The sequence below is a fragment of the Danaus plexippus genome, chromosome 11 (genome assembly GCF_018135715.1).
Source record: "Danaus plexippus chromosome 11, MEX_DaPlex, whole genome shotgun sequence".
Classification (NCBI taxonomy): Eukaryota; Metazoa; Arthropoda; class Insecta; order Lepidoptera; family Nymphalidae; genus Danaus; species Danaus plexippus.
Window position 1 is genome coordinate 3,860,015 of NC_083544.1, and position 27,059 is coordinate 3,887,073.

A 27,059-nucleotide genomic window follows, 5' to 3' on the forward strand; every position below is an offset into this window, starting at 1 on the left:
TAATTTAGAACACCTGCTTGGTATTACTGAAGATATTAACTGGAAGCAATTCATAAAACGTAATTGAATTTCTAAGATAAATAACACTATATTCAAGAATTCTATGTTAAGACTGCAAATGTTATGACATTTGGACGTAAATATATAATAAATTCCTTAAAATATACACCTTTCCATTGAACATGTATGTCAATTGAATTGGAAAGTGGATGTTATTTACGTTATTATAAATTATTAAAATTATTTTTCCTCACCTGTGCTGACCGCCCACAGACCCACAATCTATTTATGGCTTAACGACTATCTCAGCGATGACAGAATGATACTTGTGGATTCTAAAACGAGTACTAATTTGTATTAAAGTGTGGAAATTTTGTTTTGATAAACGAATTGACTTTTCTTAATACGTTTTAATTTAAGTACATGTTCTTTAAAATACCTCCATAACTTATAGGTATAGAGCTATTTTAGATGAATATAGACGAAAGTATAGTAATTTTATTAGAAACTTGAACCTAGAACATCATATTCTAAAACATCAGGAAAATTATTGTAATATATTATAGAATTTATAAAAGCTTATTGGTTTAGATTGCAACATTTTAATTAACTTGTCTTTGGGTTAATTTGAATATAGAACGTAAAATATATAGTACTTCTTGTGGTATAATTAATTTAAACGCAGACAACCCAACATTAAAACCTAAACTGGAGAAAAAAATTGTCATATTTCAAACAAAAGGTCATTCTTAAAATATTTCTATTATTGACAAAGTAATTGCAATTTTCTTTTTCATTGCTATTGTTGAATAGTATAATTCATTACGTAATAAGTGTCAATAAGTTTTAATTAAACAATATCGCTATATTTATATCATTATTTACAAGAAATGAACTTTTAAATAAATATTTTATAATTAGTCAAACATGCACGGAGACACTTGTGGTATGTTGTATGCGAGTAATACATCTACTATAGACTGTAATAAAAATGCTTTCAAACCAACTGGTTTTCCAGCATTCGGACTAGTTTTATTTTAGGAGACATAGCACTTCGGTAAGAACATCCGGCATGTCGACCTGGGCATGTTTATGGCTTACGTGTTACAAGGACCAGAATAGACGCGTGGCAATTCACACAACATTAATGTATACAGGATGGAAGAAATATATGGGTACAGAAGGAATTGATTATTTCCAATAAAATATACCTAGTAAAATATTAAACTCATTCAAAATCAGTAATTGGGTTTGTTTTAAGAAAGTTACAAATCCGGAATCGAACAAGTTATAAATGAATAAAACAAATAAATATGATTTTATCTAATCAATCGATAGAGTCAACTACGAATAAAATATCTTGAAAAACATTTCATGTTAAAATGTTTATAGTTGTAAATAAGTTTCAAGGCATGACCTCTACATGTTTCATTAAAACACGCAATTGTTATTATAACAGCAATGATTAGCGTGTTATAGGCAATAAATGTATTATAATTTAATATATTTGAATATCATAAAATCAATCAAGCTACGTACTATACTTTATATTATTAAATTTAGAGACTTGTATGTGATGGTACAAAATGTTTTGTGAAAAAGGCTATATAGCGCCCCGCATCCCAGCTTGCGCTATTTAGAAAAAGGTTTTGTACAAATGTGTGTATGTAATCCATTCACTACCTACCTGCTATGATTAATCGATGTCTGAGGGTGATTGATCCGAAGGGATCATCGGATTGATAGGTGTATGGTTTGATCTATATTGGTTAATATGTTGCTAGTAGTTTAATAGTATTATTTCAGATATACGAGTACATCAAGTATGGAAAATGTCGAGTACATTTAATGTGAGAAATTTTGATTCATATCATTATACTAAGTGTGTACTGCTGTATTTACACTCTAACGATGTCAAATTGCATTATTTACTAAAGACTGACTTTTTAACTTTCCAATGTTATGTAAATATTATTTAAAGGCAAAAATGTGCACAGTCATAAATTCAGAATTATTAATTGACACACAGATTGTATACTGTTTCAGAGTAATATTTACTAATATATGTACATCCATAGAAGAAGTGAAGACGAATGAGAAAATAAAAAATGAAACAAATTTTATAGGAATCTTTAAAATTTTTTTTTTGATTGGCAATTTGTAAGCTCGATTGGTAGAGAAAGGTAAGGTGTTTCAGAAACGCACGTTTGAATTGGAATGAAGTTACTGAAAGAAGTAGTAGATTTGCAAAGATTTTAAAATTGTAGAAAGAGAATGATGAAAAATAGAAGAGAAGACAACACGACACGACAACACTTAAGGCAACTATAGTCCTAATCCAATGAAAGTAAACATTTATGAAATATTTAAAGTTAATCGTACAAGTGGAAATGATATGATGAATCATTACATTAACGTTGTCTTATATGTGTGTATTCTTAAATTAATAAATTAATTTAAGAGTTGATAATGACTATATCCCAAAAGTAGGTAACACTTATTTATAGCCAATGACGTTAAAACACCTACTTTACTCTGACATCTCTGGAAATTGCGGTCACTTTTTCAAAAGCTGTATATTTTTTATGGCGTGAAACGGATTGGTTTAATTCATATTTGGCAAAACCCTTAGAGACAAAAAACGTAGTCTACGTGTTAATATAAAATTCAATAGACTTAGTCCCACTTACATTAGCAATGAGACTATGAGACTAGTATCAGACTAACCAGACAATACCTACCTGGTATGAGAACTCATTTTTCTAACATCATATTCGGAATCATTGAATTGATAAATATGAATTTACTAAAAGCTAGGTAACACGAGAAAGTAATATGGTTATGGTTTTTGAGGAGGCATGTATTGAAACCGTATCATCAAAAGGTGAAGGCACCTTCGAAATTAGTAAACTTCCCTTTGCATTGAAGTAAATCTGCTGCGGTAAAATGTTATAGTGTATGATATTATAAAAGTAATTTTCATTTATAATACTATATGTTATATTATATATATCGGATTTAAAACAAATGCGTTGTTTATAAAGAGAGACACTTCCCCGTCGGTGACGTGACTAATGTATGCAACTTATTTCACTACGTTCCATGGATAGTCAAAATGAAACTTCAATTCTACTAAATATTATTGTATTTCTCGAAGGTTCTTCATATTCACATTCTTCAATGGTCCGCACTCATTGAACTCCACTATCGTGCGTCTAAACGTCGTATTTATGCCAAAACTCAAACATAGTTCTATTCTCCTTTGAAACAGTCTTTGATTTCGTAACAGTATTTGAATACAAATTAGCTTTTATAATAATTGATGATAACATCAAATTATTTTTATGTTGCATCCGTTATTAAAGCTGATAGCGTCGCTATATAGAATTCGGTACATTGAAATTGAAGCCCCGTCTAAAATATAGTATGTCATAATAAAATACGAAAATGCAAAACACAATGATTGAAAGAAAACAGCCGTCGGCTACAGAAGATTCCTCCGAATGTAAAAAATCCTTGAAAATATTTTTTTTAGTTCTCAGGTCATGTTGCTGCTGTATTTCAATTACTTAAATCTCTTATAACATTTTTTAATCAAAATTATGAGCGGACAACTATTCCCTTCTTTGTTATGCTCGTGATAAGATAGAATTCGTTTACTATAGTACATAACACTTAGGAAATTAAATAAGGTTAGTAAAACATTGTAGTAGTAGTTTAATTTTTATAGACAATTAAAAATTATTCCGAACATATAATTCTTAGTTCAGATAATAACCCGTTAGTCATAATACTACAACATAAAAGTTTTACAGTTCAAGATATTTTATCGTTCAGTCCACATATTGAAACTGGTCTTTCTCTTAAACGATCAATGTAATTTCGAAAGTTTTTTTGATTATTTTCCTTCGCATTTTTCAATTCTTTACTTTTTAGAGACTATTATTTATGTATATTGACTTTGACCGCTAATTCGTAAACAACATAACAAAATACTATGGAATTAAAAATTTTATTAATCGAAAAAATATTAAATAAAACATTCTGTTATTAATGGATTACTCTTATCGTTTATGTTTATTATAGCATATGACGGTGGTTATTTTAATATTTTTTTAGTTAAAGAGAGAAAATCTAATTATTATACCACTTATAAAATATTTTATTTTTGTTAAGTCTGGAAACCGGTCGAGGTGTTGGAAACCTAACCTAATAATTTATATACGTCATACATAGTTACTTTAAAAAAATATTCTTAAATTATTTTGAATATCCCTTTCGTTTTCAATGACTGTTGGAGTCTTGAAGTATTGAAAGTTAAAATTTTTCATATTACTATTCTTATTTAACATTATTCGTAACCTTTTTTATTCAGTTATTAATAAAATTTGCAACATTTATATATAACATTTAAAGCAGCAATGTTAACGGCACCTAATGAAATATTATTTCGTGAGTAATATTATTTTAAATAAAATTATCATAACTGAATATAAGGTTATGTATTAAAATTATATTTATTGTTATATTCGCGTTTCGCATCATCTTATTGTTTCCGAGTATGAAGTATCACTTTTTCTGCTCCATTCATTCAAGCTTCTAATTTAAGAAAATCACAAAGGAAGTTATGGCGAGAAAAAGTACGTCCTATATTTTGAATGTACGCATATGTTTTTGTGAGACTAAATATTCAATTAATGTTGTTGTAATGTCCTTCAGAATCTATACTTTTGCAAAAGCTTAAAAAATGTTGGCTAGAATTAAATGCGCAAATATTATTATGTTATATCTTTAATATTTTCTAGAAATAAAATATTGTATATCATGTGACATTTTCGTGTCACAGTAACAAGCTTTTAGTAGAACTCAGCTTATCTCTTTGTTATATGCCCTTTCTTTGAGCGGTGAATGGGAATAAAAAATAAAAAAAAGTACTTCAGAATCACTTTGACATAATATAACATTATAAAAATTCAAAGTATTTGTTAATTTGTAATCTGTTCTAATCTAGTTTTTTTGTTGGCAAGAGTATATATTTCTCTTTGCATTCAACGGAAATATTCTATTATTCTTTCGTTTACAAATGTTAGCAGGTGCAATAAAAAAGATTGAGGAGTAACAAATTTAAGCCGATAATAAATATTCCGCGCGGCAGATGGTTCTCGTGTAAAATGATTTTTATATGAATTACGATGGACTGCGACAAAATACAGAAAATCTATATTTTTTATGAATAGAAATGGGACAGATCTGAGCAACACAAATTCAATCCTTCCAATATTATAAGTTAGCAAACTTGTATGTGTGGATAGCCGCAGTAAACTTCAATCACACGAGCGAAGCCGAGAGCAAAACCTAGTTATATATAACTCTCAACTTTGTAATCAACCTCTGTCCTAAATTCCCTTTATAGATTTCTAGGTACGTATGTAGGATATATAACATTATGAACCAAATACGCATAGTTTTGTGTGTAGTATTATTTTTGTAGTAACCCATGAGCGCGTGTATCGTAGCAGATCAATGTTTGTGATCGCTTGATGGTTTAGAAATAGAGTTTGTTTTGAATAAATTTGGATTTATGTTCAGTCCGTCAGTCCGCGCGCCCGGTCTGTAAACACTTGATATTATTATATAAATGTGTTGACGAAATTTTTAGCCTCAATACTATTATTGCATATTAATAAAAATTGTAAGCAAATACATTCTCAATTTGCTTGTTAAGAAATTTTTATTTATAAATGATTCAACACAAAATATGTCTTAAGTCTTTAAGATCTGTTTACACATTCCAACATACTTATTTAATTGACATCTAACATATTTTTTTAAACTTTAAAAATGACCTTTAATTAGTTTTTTATAAAATTTCTTTTGTAAAATAGTTTATAAAACACTAGTTAATGAAGTTGTTTCGGGTGTAAGCAATAATTATTTAATTTATTTTCATACAATTACAATTTTTTTTATTGATTTTCTTTTATAAGTTTTATAAAATAAATATTTTAATAGATAACATTTTTATATAATGACCTAATCAGTTTCTTTGACTTCTGGCCAAGTTTTGTAAAGTACTTTTATCACCTCACTCGTATAAGATGGATTTGAGACAAAAATATTATAAAAACTCATGAAATTAATATAAGTGATGATATGTTTTCCATTCATACAATTTTCAAATACAATTTTAACAACCGAATTTTAAAAAGGGTTTAAATTTTGTTCTCAATTCCTCAAACCATTTGATTACTAATTCATTGTACTCTAAATCAGTTTTTAACAATGGACTCTCTCGTCTCATGGTTTTCCTCGACGTCGGTCACTACCAAAGAACCCTTTTTTATTGGAATGATATTATAGAAGTCATGTCCATCCAAAATATCTTTATAAATATTGACAAAAGTCTAATAATGGTAGTGATTATAAAAGCTTCCATCCGTCATACAAAGATTCGAACTTTTTATAATTTAAGAGTAGGTTAAATCGGATTAGATTAAAAGGTTGTTCTTGTATAAAAAGATACTATATACAGTTTGATGTATTTCATTGATAAGAACTTAAAATAACTTTTAGCTTTGATGTTTCATAATCATAATGGCTACATACAATTACAAAATCAAAAGAATACAGAAATCGCTAGCTTAAAATCGAGATAGACTAAAATTTTATTATGATTTATAGAAATTGTATTCCAGACAATTGGAATATAATATGCAACAAATCATTTATTGTTGAGCTAAATTCATGAAATAACTTTAATGACATAATTATAATCAGTTAGGCGCGAGCAAAGCAAATTGTGATAGACATTATTCGACTGATACCAATAATGAAACTAACAAAGGGATCAGTTTGATGGAGCGGTATTAAAACGGATTTATGAATTATAAATTAATTTATGACGGAGAAGTTTATTAATACATTTTTATAACCTACTCTTATTTGTCAGCATATAATTCATAATTTAGTTTCATTGTTATGTTAAAATTTTTGAACGATCGGCGAATAAGTAACAGTTATCAAATGTTATGCCTTCATTTCCTAAACATTAAGGTAATTTTAAATATAAGTTATGTGGTTATAATTGAGACGGTGTTAGTTACAAATTTAAAACTTATATATTTTGTAACGGGGTCGCAGGTTGAAGGTGGCCTTGTATCGATTATTTGGATACGATGAAGCGAATGGATCTTTGAACCCGGCTTTCATAGATCCCTTCGCGGTTTCGTATTATTCAGGATTAAAAAGAAAAGTATTTGTTTATGTTTATGTTTAAAGGACAAATTTCTAAAAAAAAAATCCTATATAAAAAAATTGAAAAATGATTAAGGGGTTAGTTTATTATAACCTCTTTTGTGGGATCATAAAAATGAATGAGAAAAGATGAAAAGCGAGCATAAAAATATAGACCATTTGGAATCAAAATGAAAGGTCACATACTTTACGACTGAAATAAAGTACTGTTGGAAAAATTTATTCTTTTTGTTGCATCATATTTCCCGAGATCCATTAATTATTTCAGAAAAACGTTTAAATTTTTAAATAGCCATCATTTAACTCGGATACTTTTACCTGATAAATAATTGTTTTTCATTTAATTTGTTAAATACTTTATTATTGCTTGCAATACCTTGTTGTTGTTATTTTAATTTAATATGCCACCTCCAACTGCCACTAAACTCTAGAATTTTACGACTTTGTTGCACTAAATTTTCTATTTTAAATTTCGGTTTTGTGAAAATCTGGTGAGTGATTTTTAGTGTAACAGTAACAATCAAATTGTTAGATACCATACCTACCTTATATGAATCCGCATTTATAATATTAGCAAGATTATGATCGGCCTTTTTATTATGTGTATAGCTTTTAACTTTGATGAATACAACAATTTACCTAAAATGTTCTTTATTAAATAAAAAGCATTTTTCTACAGTAATTGCTCTGGCTATTTAATGACAGCTGTCAGATAAAAAGAAATAAATAGAAATGAAGCGAGGAATACATTTAAATTTTTTAAGGTTAAGTAATTCTCATCTTCTCATCGCGTGTAAGATTTTGAGATATGAAGAAAATCGTTCGACCCGAGCTCAGTGTTATAAAATATTTATCGGAAAAGTCTACAATATCTTCCTAGGAATAGTTTGCAAAACATGCGCAGAGAGGTTTTTTTTTTGAAGCTAAAAAGTGACATGAACGGAGTATCTTGAGATGTGATGTCTTTAATTCAAGTATGTGTTACTGAGAGTCTGCGACAAAAATCAAAAGTATATTTACTTCAATCTTAAATGTATTTTAAACTAAAAAGCTAATATTAAAAGCACATATTTTAAGACACTTATCAGAGATATTTTTAAATAATCACTTGTCAAGTTACTCTGAGTTTCATTATAGTTATTTTGTATATTAAAAATTACATGAAAGTATTTTCTAAACAGCGACAAATAATGTAACACTTAATATTACGGAACAAAGTAATGGCTCGTGCGGGTGTTCATAATGACCAGTACTTACCGTAAATGGTGGCTAATTAAGATACTAACTTATAGTATTAAAGTGCACAAGGATTATTAAGAACCCAGTACCACAAATAACTTTGTCAGTACCCAGTAACACAAGTTTCCTTGATGTCAATCTGTTTTATTTTATAAAAGCTATATATAAAGTGCAGAAACTATTGTGTTTTGTTTATCATATAATTGTAGTGTCACGTCGACATTTTAATGTATATATTTATATACATAATGTAAAGACGACAGCATAATACTATAAAAACTATTTTTTCATGTGTTGTTGAAATGAGTAATCAATACTGAGGTCAAGTTCGTTTGCGTCATTAATACAACGCAGTTATCACGATAAGCTGATATAGTTAAAATTTAAAACGTAAAAAGTTATATTAAGGATGGTACAGTTTAATATGTTGATGTATTTTTTTTAAAGAGAACCTATTTACTCAACTACATGTATATATTATTTGGGGTATGTGTTTATATAGTTTATTAATTTATAAACAAATAGTGATATTTTTTCTGTATATTTGTTTATTTTTTATTTATAGTTTTTGTTTTTTAAGGTCGATTTCGTCTACAAGTTCCATAAATAAATTACGTTGTATGTAATTTTTTTTTATATCTCAATAGATCTGAACTAGTTGAGAGACCTTTTTTACTTTTTATATTATTATGTTCCAGTTAAGGTAAAAAAAAAAAATTTTAGTTATATTTCTGTAGCTCTTTTTAATATAAATTTTAACAATGTTTGTCAAAAACTTGAAGTTGAAATTTTTCTTTGAAAGATTGAACAGTATAATTAAATCTTTACCTAGTTGGTCACTACAGAAGTTTTCGCTGGGTTTTTAAATAAACCCTTCCTTTAAATATGTAAGGTTTACCGAATTAGTAGACTAACTACGCTTCACTCAAGTGTAGTGAAAGAGGCCCTTAATAAAATAAAATAAATGTATAGAAATATAAAAATAAGGGTGTTGCTGTTTATAAAAACATTAAACAAGTGCAAGTTGGACTAGCCCATGAAGGGTTCCGTAGCAGCAAGTAGATGGCATAATATAAAAGTTATTGTAGTGCGTTGTAATTTTGATCGATGTTTTATAAAAAAATAACTTAGTTTTCATAGTGTTTGTATGAACGACAAATTTGTATATGCGTTTTTTGAAAATGTATTATTTCTTAAAAACTAATAATGATATCTCATTCAAACCAATTTTCGATGAAAGTTTCCATTGAAATCTACAGCATATGTTTTTTTTATTTTCTCTGTCTCTTATTTTCAAGAGGGGGACACTCATTTTTTTGGAAGCGTCTATCTTTCAAACAACTGATTTTGACAAAAAATGATTTGAAACCTTTATGTTTTTTTAAAGCCTTAGCTTATCTAGCTTATCTATAGATACTAGCTTATCTATAGACACCCAACTCGTATAGGTTAGCTGAAAAAAATTTTTTAAATTTATTAGTTTTTATGCAAAATTCAAATAGCGGTTACCAGAATACATCAACTTACCAAGTTTTAACTATGTAGGCCCAACAGTTTCGGAAATAAATGGCTGTGAAATGGGCACGGACGGACGGACAGACTGGCAGACAAACATAACGATTCTATAAGGGTTCCGTTTTCTGCCCTTTGGCTACGGAACCCTAATAAGGATGGCATGTTATATTTTGAAAAATTGTAATAGAAATATCTCCGAGTTATTTTTATTCATCTTCTTTTGAAAATGTTCGTGAAAATGCAAGAGTTTGATAAAGCTCATTAGTACATAGTTATTAACTTTCAGCATATCAAATAGAAAAAGTTATATTTAAGCTTACGAAACTTACTTAGCCATTATGAGAAAAAGCCTTGAACTCTTAGCTTGCTTTGTTTTTTAAGCTGGAAAATGGTATCTTTCTATTCAAAAGTTTGAAGACCTTTCATACAATTTTTAGTTGGAGTAATGCAGTTTTTTATAAATTCACAATTAGCTTATTAGTTTTACTAAGGAGTCAACATATATTGCATACAATTTGGTAACGTCAACAGATTTCACGATACCCCTCATTATATTGTTATAGATGTTTTAATGTTTTTGATTTTATAGGTTTCCGCTCTCAAATAAATTTATAGCTGCCGAAGACGAAAAGTTTACAATATAGAGAATTATGGCCGTTTTGGTCATGACCACGATCAAATCTTGCAGATGTTTAGTAGTTGAGGAATGATATTCACAAAACGTTTCATTTGCTGATGAAATAGCAAAAAGAAAATTGAATGTTGTTTTATTTTTACTGAAATAGAAAATAAATTAATATATTCAATATGTTAGCAGATTTTTTTAAAATACCTAGGTAATTACCAGTTCTTTTTCCTCGTTTGTATAAGTTTCAGAGTACCTAGTCTATGACTTTAGGGGTATTTTCATTTGATTCTAAAACACCGTTTATTTATTTAATACAGAACCTAACGGCCCACAGTTATAGTAACATAAAATTGTTCTGTTTGAACTTTCAACGTTTGTCAATATTCTAGCCTAATAAATTAAACTTTACCGATTAGGATTAAATGTTAGTAGCCCTTATAATAACGACTATAAATACGATATATTAAAAAATGGGGGTATCAGTTCAAGTTCAATAATTCATACACAGAATCAGTAACAGTGAGTGGATGGATGGATTGAGTACAAAACCAAATAAATGTCACTGTCTGTGTCTCGGTAGCCGAAATACAAATATCTCATACGATCCGGGATAATCATTAGGCGGTAAATGCGTTTCTACGGTTACGGAAAATGCACCATTTAAATTTCTCGGTCGTAAGATTGATAATATAGGTCATACTTCATCTTTAGATGGAATAGTAGAAATCTTTTTAAACGATCTCAACAAGATAACTAGGCTAGCAGATTAGTAACGTCAAAACAGTTTGGATCAACGATAATTACCTCACTTCACGTTTAAATTGGCTTTTCCTCGTCTATAATTTTATTAAAACCCTTTTTTCAAAATTAGATGCAGGCGTCATAATCGCAATAGTTTTGGGATGAGTCTAAAAAGGCCATCGGAGCTCTATAAACACCTAAGAGTTTCCAAGAGAAATATCCTGGGGAAATCCCATGATGACGTCGTTACATCGCTCTCAAAAGACAAAGATGCCCCAGAGCTAGAGTCAAGACTTCAATTCCATAGGCAGTTTATGATAGGAGCACAAAGTAAGAGAGTAGGGTTAGGATCGAGTAAGAAGGCCCAAGATATGGATATATATTCATTATTTATATCAATTTTTGTATCAAAAATGTGTGCTTATCCATATATTTTATTCGGCAATGTGAGAATGATAAATGTAAGATCCATGCAATGAATTCAGAGATGCAGAACGAGTGGTTAGACATAGGATATTTTTGCCAAATGACTCTCCCAGATCAGAGTAATTTAGTTAGATGGGGTAAAGGTACCTACAAAACTTGCTATATCTTTGGGAAGGCAGTTGTAACTACTAAGCATTTGCTGGTGGGGTGTAAGGTACTAGGTGGATAGGGGTCAATATTCGCGTTGTCACGATAGGGTTCTGGAAATCATAAAAGGGAAATAACCACAAACGAGCGATCAGTCAGTTTTGTGAGCGAAGGCACTAGGGCTATAAAATCAAACGTCAAGTCTTACTCTATTTTTAAAGCGGCTTCGGATAAAACTTGGATAAAATTTCAGAGGATATTTGTGCGTCAGTCTCCAAACCCGACATTTTTAGGTATTCGCGATTTTTAAAGCGCGTTGTGATAATAGAGCTTACGGTTCCTTGGGAAGCCAAAGTCCCTAAAGATCATAACATCAAGGTCCATAAATATTACAAGCTCAATAAGGAACTCACTAGAAATAGGTTCATCGTGAATCTGTACGTGGTAGAAGTGGGATCTAGAGGTATAATGGCTAAAACTAATGTCAATTCATTTTTGGAACGTACTTTGAAGGCAGCCCTCGTAAGTTGTTTTTCAAATTTGGTTAAGAAGACAGAGGTTCTTGAACGGTGGAGGTGAGTGTTTAATGCGCATTAGATAAGGACCCCTTAAACCTACACCTGGGTCGCAAGTCCCAGGCACTGTTGTCCTCTTCCTGCAAAGCGATGGACCCGGCACCCGCACGGTCAATCCATTGAATGGTAAGAGGTTTCGTCTCTTACTGCCCTTAACTCGTTATGTTCCGCTTTATTTTGATAAAAGAAATGCAAATCATCCAAACAGGTTGATTAGAAAACGTTTTATGTGGAATCACCTAGTGTTAAACATAAAAAAATGGGCAATTTATTTAATAATAGATTAAAAAATTAATAATTTAAAATTTAAGCACTTCTCGATGCTATGATGTGTTCGAAATCAACATCAGGACAGTCAGCCTTTAGTTTTACTTTAAATTATAATTTATTATTTTATATATTTTATATTCAGTTAGGTAAAATAAAGGAAGAAAACTTTATAATTAGTTTCGAAACGCACTCATCAGGTTTGCTTGAAATACGAATAAAAAATGTAAAAAAAAAGTAGTCACGAACTAACTTCCTCTTTATAATGTAAGGTAGAAGCCATTTGAAAAACTTTATAACGTTTATGTCAGCCGTATAAGCCATCTACAATATAAACTCACTTTAATGTGATCGCTTAAAACGATCATAAAAAATTTCGTAAAGCGGTAAAGCTGTAATAAAACCTTAACATATTGAGTGATATTGACGTTTTGTTTAAATGAAAGTTTTGTTCATTTACAATTTTACATAAATGAAAAATTTGGCCACATATATTTAAGATGCTAGGTAATATGTTTATTTTTCATGTTTTTTTTTATCATGAAAGATTTCTCAAATTAAATTTACTAATGAATGGCAATGTTTCCTCTCGATTTCTATGTGGGCTAAATTTTTGTCGTCGGGTTAAAAATGTCCACATCATGACATTTTTCAGCTTATTCCGGCTATTTATAATTTTTCGTGTGTATAAATAAAGATATTGTTAACGGTGTTTTTCCTTCTTCATAAAGGACTACGTGTTTAGCCGAAACTTTTACATAATGAAGTACACATACTTAGGTATTCTCATTTTAGACAACTCAGTTTAAATTTTTGGTCTGTTTTATTAACCGTTAGTCTCTCTTTCTTTCACCGCTTTTTTGATTAAAATAAATGCAAAAATATATATTACTAAAGTTGCAAAGAGAGAGATTAACAAAGACATTGATTGATACATTTTAATTTTGTCTTTTTCTATTATATATTTGTATGCTTGAATGTTATACTGGAATGTTCTGTTAATGATTTTGTACTATATGATATCAAATATCGTTAAAATGCCTTATCCAGCCATCCACTTTAAGATATTTATATTGACACACAGAACCGTAATATGGCTACCATGTTAATTAAACCAGTTGATTGTATGTTCAGTCTCCATACGTATATATTGCTTGCTTTGTTGATTTTAACGGAACCATTATAGTGTTTAAAATCACTGCACACTTTTAATATAATTAATATCTTAATACGATAATATTAACTGCATAGTTTTACATATGAGTATGTATCCAAAATGTCGTAACCCAGAAACAAAACTTTCTCAATTTTCCTTAGCCTTACATTACTTTGTAACACTATTATTCTTAGGAACATTTGTAATTATAAGTTTTGTACGATTTTGCATCAATGTTTTTCTTAGTTTGTAAGGTAATTTGGTCTCGTTGTTAATATTTTGTTATTTATAGTCATTACGATATAATTTGTTTGTAATTAATATTTTCAATACTTGCTATTCAATATATCCTACGTTTTCGTCGAGTTAAGTTCAATATATCCCAGTTTTTACAGAAAAGTAATATAGTTTAGGATTTTCTAAAATAGGAACACTGTTTCGACATTTTAAGACCTGTCAGTCCTTCCGATGTGCGACATAATAAGACGGATATTAACTGAAGTTTCACTGACAAATAGCTGTTTTTTGTTTAAAATATTGAAAAATATATCAGAACTATTTCTAAAATGACTGCACATTTATCCTATTTACCTATCTAACATAAAGAAAATGTGACCGTAAAAATATTGTAAACGTAACTGTCAACTCATAATTCTTTAGTATATTTATATATAGACGAATCAAAAAGAGAGAAATAAATAAAGGACACTCTCAAATTATTTCATTGTCATTTTACTTATGTTCTCGCAGACGTTTTTCTTTTTTATCATATTATAATATTAATAAAAGACATTATTTTGCCGTAGCAAGACAATAGAAATAATAGATAAACAGAAACAAAGATCAACATAGACTGGTTGCTATAATACAAACTAGACAACAATCTCTATGGAAATAGCCACTACAATGCCCGTCTCCGAAGAATTTAATAACAATATTTCATGTCGCATTTTTTAAAGTGAAATTAAATAAAATGGGAAACTTACTTTCAAATAAGTGTTTTTAGACGACGCGTTTCATATAAAAATATTAATAGTTAATACAATGTGTTATTATTATTTTCGATGTGATAACATAAAGCTGTTAAATTATTTTAAACAAATCTTTTTTTAAGCCATCATTACACATTTTGTGTCTGTTTCACGACATTAAATCTTTAACTACGAATGTAATATAATATAAAAAATATCACTTTTTGGTTCACATTATATAACTGTGTAATTAATCACTGATTCGCCTTCACGTTCTAATTACTCATGACATTCATATAATTAGCACTCATATAATTGTCATGACAAAAATAAATGGTAGCCGATATTGTGACCGAATAATTAATAGTGAACATATTGATGCAACAATGGACAATACTATTAGAAAAAAATATATATTTAAGAATAAAATATTTTCTCTTCTTAGAGTTATTGCATTTTTAATTCTATAATGATGTTTGAAATAGTACTAAGTACTAACCGAGGATATAATATACTTTTCATTTTTCTAGAACTAGACGTAAAATGTTTGTAGTCGTAAAGATGTTGGGCAGTTACGATCACTTAAAGTATCAATTGTCTCATGTCTATGGGGTCAGGGGGGCACCCGGCCATCTTATTATCTACGTAAAGCATTAAATAAAGGATATAACAATAAAATGTATATATTTACGCTACATTACGAAACACAGCCATATAATTAATATACACAGCTATGTTTACATGCAGTATCACGTGCGAACATTATGTTTAATTATATATATATAAGCATTGATAGTATTGTAGAGAATATAAACTGTGTGATAATGAAAATAAAGATATAAGAGAGGGGTATAACAATAAATGTATTATATGTAGATAAGGTATGTATATAGAGATTGTTCCAACAATACCGAAACAAAGGAATACCTGACGTACTACGTTTAACATTGTTATTTGAAAGCTTGTTTAAATTTGAATATTCGTATTAAAAATTTTACACAAAATGTTGATATTAGGGGACGCTTAACATTATTTTTAAATCGTTTGTTTTATACATTTTTTTGTAACATCATTTAATTTTTAGATGATAGATCTTTTTGGTTCCGTTTAATACAAAATAATGATTTTGAATATACAATGGTATCGTATTTTCAAGATCATTTCTATTGGGTCTCTGTTTGCTTAGTTTAATATTTCACGAGACTAAAATGAGAGCGGCCCACTGTTTGACATTCGGTCAAAGAAATAGTGATGGCCGGATAACGCTATCGATAGGTTGCGTTTCTTGAAATAGTATAAACATAAAATGAACAGTTTGTACAATTCTTGACAACTATACATTATCTTATTTTTACTTAAACTTCCCTTACTCTCACATAGAAGTATTTTTTATGTTATCCTCATTTAAAATTATTTTTAACTTATCAAACGTATCAAAAATTAAGTGGTAGTTTTTTTGAAATTAAATATTGTAATAAAAAACTATCGATAAAAAGTATTATTATTACGTAATAAATGACGTCTATACACACACACGCACATACACACACACACACACTTTCTTTTTCTCAAAGGCCGGCAACGCACTCTAGAGCCTTCAGGCTCAACGAGTGTTCATGGGCGGCAATGACCACTTACCATCAGGTGGCTAGCGTGCTCGTTTGCCCCTATCATAAAAAAAAACTTATATATGTAGCCATATGTATTATAAAAATAATAGTGTGAATATTTTCGTGTTTTTATTTATTATTCGGGGCCATTTGATGTATTATCACGAAAGATTTTAAGTAAGAGATTAAGATAATTTCTGTGTAAAATTTTGAAAAACCGAAACTTGGGCTAGTCGTTTAGGCTAAATATTAGCATTCGGCTTATTTAACATAGACTGGTCTTAAAATGTTAGTATACACAATCTTGATTGTGTTTTTTGAACTTCTGATTCAATTAGTATGCAACATTTGGCAAACCAGCGTATCATAATGCTTTAATAATTTAGCAGTCCAAGAAGTTTGACGTCATTCTACGTCACGCTTACAACAAACGTCTAAAATAACCTTAAAAGTGTATGTAAAATATATAAACACAATTTGACTTGTGTATATATATATATATATATATATATATATATATATATAGCAACATTGATATGTACCTATAATGTATGTGCAAACTAATGGTTGACCGCAGTCGTGATTTGCACACAGAATAGTTTCTCATATCTGATCGTTGCGTCGAATAAACATGTATTCCTCTCATTTAGGAGAAAATAACCACAGATTAAATAAAATGTGTCATTGTGATAAGTCCAAAATAATGTAAGTAAAATACGTATCTAATTATTAAAACTTTTGAAGTGAAAGTAATTTAAGAACAACTTTTTATTGTAACAAAACCATAATTTTTGAACCTTACCGATTGATAATTTTGTTAAAATTTTTTATTTCTCAATTTATTTCGTGCATTTGACGAATAACCCATAATTTCCATACCTGCTGTATTTTAAGAAATGTGTTTACTTACCCTTAAGAATAAAAAAAGAAAGGAAAGTCTTTTTAAGTCTTAGTTTTTCATAAGCAGCAAATTCTAGAAACAACTATATACATATTAGAATAACGTATGATTAACTATAACGTAATAAACTTCCTTGTCCCGATTATATATAGGTCTAATATATATATTTTTAATGTCATTTTATACCTAATCTACAACACAAATGCTAAGTAACCTTTCATCACAAGATTCCTTAAGAAATAACTTTGTGTATACTCTCAACTTTTTAATGAAACCTATTATAAAAGCACACCCGAATTAATATTATTTCGCTCTCAAGTTTCTAACAACATGAATTTCAAGTCACTAAAAAATTTTAATTACCACTTGGACACAATTCGCTAAGTTTTTTATTTGTCTTTGTCCGACGGAACTTTTCGCAACAATTCTCCAAATTATTTAAAACGATTAACAATTTAGTCTGAATATAAATTTCATGGTTAAAATTCAAATAGATTTTTAATCAAAGCTCAAAATATTACAATTAGTCATCTTTTTGGGATAATTGGATCTGTTTTTTTTTTTATATCTACATTTCGAAACTAGAAGTAAACCTAATAAATTTACGTGAAAATAAGAAAAATCCTAATATAATTTAATAATGAAAGCTTATTTCGCTCGTGATGGGATTATTTTTTGACACAAGCTGCTTCTGATACCCGACCAACTAAATAGATTTACCCTTCATTACCCTTGACGGACGACGTTAAATAATAAAATGATATTAGATTTTGTAAAGGCTAGCCGTAATTAAGCTACGTTCACTGTTGTTTTGTTCACTTGGTGGAGCTATTTTATTTACGTTCTAAATTTAAATAAGGGTTATTTTATTACCTCTTTCTCGGTTTTAGTGTTAAACACTATAGCATTAAACCCATCGTCCTTGGATTTTTTATGATAATTAAATAAAAAAAATATAATTATAATATTTTATGAAATTTAAAAAAAGAATTTTGAAAGCAGTAGTATTTTTAATGAAGGAAATGTTCTGGATTTTTTTTTAATTGACTTAAAATGAATTTCACTGATTATTTTTAAAACAACAAACCAATGTTTATTTGTCTGCTTTTCATGGCTATGTAATTCAAAATTAATCCTCAAATTATTCAACTGTACGAGAAATTAAAAACCATTGCAATACTTATCATCCAATAAGTAATAAAAAAAAATATCATGATAAATACTAAGGAAGTAAGTTTGACATTTTCATTGCTACGAAAAGCGGAAACATTTATAAAGAATATTCAGCTATATACTGATTTTTAAGAGAATTATTGTACTGACAATGTACGACGGGCTCCACTTTATCCCATTAAATCAATACAATTGTATTGAGGAAAATTGCAATTTTATTCGGGAAGCCTTATAGAAAACATAAAGCGACTGGACAGTTATTAATCCGAAACATATATATATATATATATATATATATATATATATATATATAACCAATTTTTCAATAAATTCTTTAAAACTTAAGGGGATTTTATTCTATTGAAATAAATATTTCCCTAAAATATTCTTTCAATGGTAAAAATAAACTCACAGCTTCTATAGTATCGAAAAGACCTTTTTCCTTTGATAAATAGATTTAATATTTGCTTCAACCTCTTTTTGTTTGTACGACGTCAATTTCTTTGACACAGAAAAGACCTTCTAAGATGTACTGGAGAATCATGTTCATAGTCTCAATATAGCATTTGGACGAAAAAGAGAATTACCAAGATTGATATTTATTGGGTGTTATGATCCTTTTTAGCTATTGACTAATAAACTTAAACAGCTTCAGAATATTTTATTTCCCATGTACAATAAATTACCTTTAATAATTATCTTTATTCTACAGAGAAGAATATATAAGTTTTACAAAGTTACAATTATGTCGTAGTAATGAAAAATCGCAAGAGTATTGCTAATAGAAATCTCATAGACAGATAACCTCTGATGAAATTATATATATTATAGCTTAAGCTAAATCAACGTACAAAATGATGATGAATAAAATATATCAAAAATGCTTTACAATATCTACTCAAATATACATACAACCATAAACTACATTAAAATGTAGATATTTTAAAAACACCAATAGTTTTGGAGTAACGAAATTCTTCGAGAAAAAAAATTAAATTGCCACGCTCTTTTACGTAAAAGATTTGCTATAAAAAATGAATTATTGAATACAATTCAATAGGAAGGTACTTAAGGTGAATTTCGGGTCCATAAGACTAAATCCAAACACAAAGTCAATACAAATGACCATTCCGCCTATCTAGAGTATCATAGTATCTACAAAATGAGTAGCCTGAGAAGTGAAGTAAACTTGTAAATGACTTGTGTGGAAATGACTGGAACAAAATTTCATATTTGCTTGAAAATACCGCTGGCGATCGAAACGAAATTCTTGAAAGCAGCTTAGGACGTCAGACACGATATTGACAGTTTGTAGAACTTCGACAAGAATGTTTAAGTTGACAACACTGAAAACGGTGCTAAAGTCTTGACGGGCTGTGAGATACTCAACTAATATCCATACATATTAGAAAGCTATCCAGCACATATGTACATCAAAACAAGTCGTAAAATTCCCCGCTCCGAAAACAGAATAGAATTTGGAATATGAAAGTTAGATAAATATAAGTTAAATTTTAATATTCGGAATTCAAATAATATAAGCTTTGCGCTAGGTATAAGGATATTCCCCGAAGAAGAGTGGGGACTACAAAAAATAAGTCAGTAATGTCTGTATCGTTTCCAAGGTTGAACAAGTTTGTCTAAATGAACCAAGTGTAACTCTTAACTTTACATATTTACTAAACTATCATGTGGCATATATATTATTTGACCTATTTTTATGTAAGCACAACATTTCATCTTTTAGATATTTGTATTTATATTTACGACAGCAATTTTTCTGAATCTAAATTGCGTTCTAGGGGCATTGGTAAAGAGCGCATATTCTTGGAAGTATTATGTTTGATGGCATTGTTGAAGTCAGAGAAATTAGTAAAAAAAATGTCATCATTGCGGTTCACAAAGTGAGTAATGCATGATCTTTTATCAGGAATACCAAGGTTTTATCTATCTTTACAATGAGACCAAACTTCTCAGCATTCCTTGGATTAAACCTTGCGGGTAACGGGTCCATCACATAGTGACTGAAATGATTACGTAATTAATTTTAAATATTTTTATTGGTAGAATGTAGTTTCTATCTATACTATGTCACCCTTAAACAATAAAGAACGAGTTTCGGACGAATAGTAAGGCACAGAAAGATGTTTCAGTGTTATGGGACTCAGCAGAGCATGTGTCTATAAAAAAATGCTAGAAGTAAATTAAATATTTGTATCTTTTTGTGGATTCTTACTGAACGAAGAAGAAATTTCTAATAGATGGTATTAATCTCATTCATCATTCAAAATGTTCTTAAAATATCAACTCAAGACAATTAAGAGGTTAACCTTTAGGGGCCACCATTAATATGGATGAAAAGGCACCAGCCGATATTTTACCATAATCATGACCAAAATCTAAAGAAGAAATAAACAGTAGGTCTAGTAGGGACGGTAAGTAATTCTGGAAAATGGTTGATTAAGACCATAATTACCTTTCTTTTTACAATTACTGCATTCGTCCACAATATTGAAAAGACTATCTTCAGATAAAAACTCGTCCAGTAATAACAAAAATTCATAAAATCAGTCCCTATATATTCAGTCCACATGAAATAGGAAAATGTATGTGATTACCCATAAAAATATCAAAACACTGCTATTACCAATATGTTAGAAAAAATGATTGGAAGAAAAGCTTGAAAAAGGTAACAGAGACCAGAAGAGCTTGTATATTAGGGTTATTAAAAATGGAGGGTAGTTGTGATGAGTACATTAAAATTAATTAAGAATGGAACGGTACCATGTAGAGAGTGTATATACATAGTAAAATAGTTAAATTATGGGAGCTATTGTCAATTGTTACTAGATTTTTAATTATTATAAAATAAATCCATAAGACTCATAAAATTATTATTAGATATAGTGCCGTGTTGATAACCACAAAATCTTGTGAATCCAATGTGAAGCCCATAAAAAGGAGAAATATTAAAAAATATATATAACATAACACATAGCATAAACAATGAAAACACAAAAGGGTACAATAGCTCTATACCCTACTCTACACTATATGGGGAAGTATGTTATTTGGTAAGTAGACAATGAATTAAAGTTATGTTTTTGTATTTAGCTCGCCTTTTTTTATTTTACATTTGAACTGTCATTTCGATTACTTATCAGAAACTGTGGCCACGAAAAGTCGAGTACAGAATAAGAATATATAACCAAAGTAATAAAAAACGATCTTATTATTCATAAAACTAAATGTTAATAAAAATAAACTAATCTTTTTTCTTAGCGTTAGTTGCTGCTAGTGATTATGAAATTGTATTAAATTTATGATTATTTATATTATGAAATAATGGTATAGTTTACTTTGTATACCATTTAAACTATTCTTAGATGACATTTTGTCAAAAAACAGATAGTTTCAAAGTTACTCTTATGCCACGGCTTCTATTCAAATATGTACATATATGTATCTATATGTTATGTCTTCCAATTAGTTTAAGGTAATCAGTTGCCCGCACGTCTCTCAATCTCCTCACGTCCTTAACCGTTTCTCTATAAGTATATATACCTCTAGAACCTTGAATCGTTACCTTTTAGTGCAAACAACATATGAATAGTATAAGTGCAAAATATTGTTTGATAACTTTTGGTGTAATAAACTCCTTAGATACATCATATTCCGTACTATCTTTGTAAAAGGCAATATCTGACCGGCTTTAACGCTGTAAGATGATTATCACTAGTAGTTTATTAAGTTATGTGAAAATCATTTGATAGAACCGCTGGGAATTTTACGTCGTAAGAGCTAATATTTCCCAGTCTGATGTCGTGTCGTATAATTTAATATATTTAATAATAAATAAGTATTCTCCTAATCTTCTTACTTCCATTTGACTTTTGATCACATTAACATCTGTAGGCTCTCTCCAATCATCTCCGATTTACGCTCCGGCTTGTAGAATTGAATCCAAATTGAAATTTTTCCCGACGCGAAGATTTAATTATTTATACTGGAGTAGAAAAAAGTTTATCACAAACACTTGGTTACTTTGCCGGGTAAATAAATAGATCTAATGGGAACCCTTATCATCATTTATTTGTACAGACGAATGTTAAACACTATTTCTTTTTTTTATTTTTTATCACAGAAATCATTTAAAATATGATAAATTATAAAAAATTCTATGGAAACGAAAAAATCTCTACTTATCTATTTAAGAAAAACGAAATATAAAGGGAATAGCAACAGTCTTTTTAAAGTCTGGTCCAATATAAGAAAATATTTGTTTTCGAGAAGCAATGACCTTATCTAAGGGATTATAAATATCTGACACCGTTTAACCTTTAAAATACCAACAATGTCCTTGATAAGTAACAAAATTAATTTCTTTGAAAATTTTATTACTTAGAAAGATCTAAGAATATTAATTCGAGATCAAGTAGCCTATTATATCTTGTTTTTAGAACTCTTTGGACGATATTAGGCAAATTATTATAATCCATAAAAAGCAGTGATAGTTTAGTTCCTAGCATAATTTTTTTTAACTGCTAATGAAATTTGTGTTTATTAAAGATGTTTGATAATCATACACAAAAAGAAACAAATGAAAATCATGAAATCAAGTCAAGTTTTATACATATAAAAGCAGAAATTGTGAATAACTATAATTATATGTAAGGAATTAAATTCTAATAGTCAAACATGTTTTCAAATTGTTATAATGATCATAATTGTTGTTGCTATGATAGTTTTATTTGAAATACCTTCTCAGAGATATTAATATTCTCACGTGAGAGATATAAAAGTGTGTAAAAATATATATTTTTTGGCAGTGGATATCTGCCAATAATTTTTATGGGATAGTTGTGGTTGACATTTAGTTTGACGCATTTCTTCCGATTGTCCCTTTATATTATCAAATTTAACATGTTTCTTATTTATGGAATTTATTTGACATATTAATATAAAAAAATAGTAATAATTATAAAGATTTATTATTTGGTCATGTAGTACATAACTGACTGTATGTTTATTGCATGAAAAGCCATGTTACATAGGATTTTTTTTATATATTTTTACTTTTAGAATTTCGAGAAAAGTTACTGGCAACTTAGAAAACCTTGAAATGAAGCCCTTTCCAAAGAGAAACAACTTCCTTTTAAAAAACCTTTAAGAACTTGCTCTCTCAGAAATTTATGTTTCTAAATCTTTACGTTTTACTTGTATACTATGTGAATTATTTTTATTAATTTCAGTGTTCTGTTTATTTATTTTAATAATTTTCTCCGTCTAAACTTTCCTTTCTAAACAATAATTGAACTTTATTTCAACTGTTCCTTAAGAAATTAATTTTTATTAGATATAAAAAAGAACACGAAAAAACAATTCCACTCCAACAAAATATTTCTTGAGCTCGTTTAAATCATGACAGCAAAAACTTTACGCAGCAATTAAATTTTTCCATCAAATAAATTGATACTGAAATTAAATCAACGTATTATTTATCGGACGTCAACTTATTTTTTACGTTTCAAAAGATTATCAATATATTTTTATAGTTGTGTTATTCATTCAGGATTTTAAAAAAATATGTATGTAATATTTTTAAAGGATTAAGTGCATTTTGTCAAAGTAAATACTTTTATCGTCAGCAACATAATTTTTATGATACGTAAATTAATTGGAACAGATTGCTTTAAATTACCACAATGAAATGATTTAACGAGTTCGCTAATAAAAAATGCCGTCGAGTCGACGCTTAGTTGAATCCACAGATGGGTTTCGTATTCCTAAGTGAAATTATAGATATAAGTTATTTATTGGGTGACATATAGAATGCTTAGTTTGAGAAATAACATATCGGAGAAGAAAGACGTTAGCAGAAATGTATTGTACATATATTTACAAGGCTATATTTTCTGTTTTAATAAGAACTTGTGACTCTCTTTCTAGCAAGGAACTTATCCCTCGTGACGGTGGAATGAGCTTTCCATCTTCTAGCTTTCCACTAGGATGTCAGATATTTAATTGCTTCAAATAACCTGCATATTATAATATCCTTTGCAATTCCATCTTTCCATTGAGTTTTGTAACTTTCAGGTAGGTATATTTTATATCGGTGGTACAGCCTAGCCGTGGTCAAGTAACTGCAGTTCGAACATGGGCTGGCTTGACCGGGGAAGTACTAACCTCTCACAGAAAATCGGCGTGAAGTAGTCTTTAGTGGCTGCGTTTCGTCCAATGAGTGAGAGAGCCGGTTGCCGTTTCCCTTTTCCCACCTTTTCCTACCCCTTCCCTTTCCCAGTTTTTCCTCCTCCTCTTCCCTAATCAAGGTTGGCAACACATCCAGAAAACTATGTTGTGGATGTCCATAGGCGACGATACCACCTCCAGCAGGTAGGCCATCTGCTCGGTTGCCCCCTTTAGCATAAAAAAAAACTTTGGCATGAAGTTAATGCGAAAAATGTACCAACTTTGGTCCTATTTACTTTTACGACCCTGGTATATTTTAACATATTTATATGTATAATCTAATATATATTTATAATCTTTATAGAATTTGGTTAAAATAATTAATTCAAATTTTAAATTAAAAGAATTAAAAAAAAATCATACCTATATTATACTGTAAAACTAATAGTATTTGGGCCAAAATATTTTCGATTAGGATCTAGAGAGCAAGTTTAATTTGAATATTATTCCTTACATTTAATTCTGGTCATAGTAAATCTAACATTTACACATTTCGGATGACATTGTTGGAAGAAATCAATTAAATAAATATTGGAACTTTACATTATGTAACAAGTGCTTTATAAAATATGATATCCAATTAATAAATAGTCACGCAAAGTTACCTAGCTGTATATAGGTATGTCATTTTAAAACTATTACAAATTAAAATCACATATGAAAAGAAAAAACTATTTTCTCATAATAATTATAACCTTATTTACGCTCGAAAGTCACTTCTAACGATTTTAATAATTTACTGAAATTTGATATATGAATTAATTTGTCAAAATAAATTTTTAATATAAGATAGGCCGTAAATAATAAATGTAATATAAGTAATATATAATTGCTACTCGTAAAAAGCTTAGAAATTATTTATACAATTTTATTATTGCTTTAATTGCTATCCGACCTTTGCAATTACAATTACAATCAGAACATAATCGTTTTTAATCATCTTGATCTTTAATAGCTCGTTAACCTTTAATACAGGTTAATCCGGTGAAGTAGGGAATTCAATTGGTCTCATCTTTGCAGAATAAATTCACCAGAATTTATAAGTAACGTAAAGGGATTTAGAACAAAACTTCTGCCAATATCGCTGTATTACGTGTATGCTGCCTTCCCCACATTGGGATATTATTTTTAGCATGTTTTACCATTTAAATGAAACCTGTGAAAGGCGAAGATCTTATATTTTGACAACTAAAACGAATGTCATTAAAAATATATATTACTTTTTTGTACATTTTAACGAAAACGTCTCTCCGTCATGTCAGTGTAAAATCACATAACTGATTAAACGCATCATATATACTGGTTTTGGATTTAATCTAATCTAATTTGTTTGTCCAAGATGTTTACATTGAACGGCTCTGAGTAAGAAAACAATGTTTTAATCCTTTAGATTTAAAAATACATTGAAGAGATTGAGGACAGATAAGAAAAAAATTTGACGAAATCCAGTTTCAAGTAAAACTATCTTAATTAAAAAATGTTGTCTTCAGAGAAGTATGGATATATATATGTAGAAGAGTTTTTTTCTTATCTTATTTTCATAGAAAATAATTAATCTAATGGTAAATGTAATGAAGTAAATCACTAACTGACTGTTATTTTGTATATTATTCTGAATAACAAGACTTTTTTATTTAATACTTTATTGGACACAATACAAGAAAGAATAAAAAAACCGAAAAAAAAAACAACAACAAATACTGTGATGTGCCAGAGGCGATCGTATTGGCAAATGGCAATCATTTTCCACACGACTTAAGTTATGAAAATATTTAAGAGGAATATAATGAGAATGGCTTACAAAAAAAATGTAATATAAAAAAAATATTTAACGGTTTTTAACTATTTATTTTATTAAATTTTCAAATAGAACGTGTAGGTAAAACAGTGCTGTTTTCACCTTAGAATAAAGTGAATATTACCTAAAAACAAAAATCTTATGTAAAAAAAAACTTTACACTTACATATTGAAACAAATTTCATTTCCCAGCAAAAACAAAATGTTCATTTTCATATGTTTTTTGTTCTATCCGACTAGAAAATTGATAAAAAAACATGTGAAAATGAACATATTTTTGTTTTGTTGGTGGCAAATAAATTATTCAATAATATTTTATTCATAATAAGTGAAAGATGATACAGTAATAGTAGTACCGTTTTAAAATTTTAATATGAAATGTTTTTAAACAAAATTATTGGATTTAAGG

General features: G+C 28.9%; 1 protein-coding gene across 2 annotated transcripts in view; it reads left to right on the forward strand.

Moving 5' to 3' along the window:
- Positions 1-27,059, forward strand: part of LOC116765445 (cAMP-specific 3',5'-cyclic phosphodiesterase) — a 225,138-nt gene that overhangs the window by 54,548 nt on the left and 143,531 nt on the right. The gene's annotated exons all lie outside the window — the stretch shown is intronic.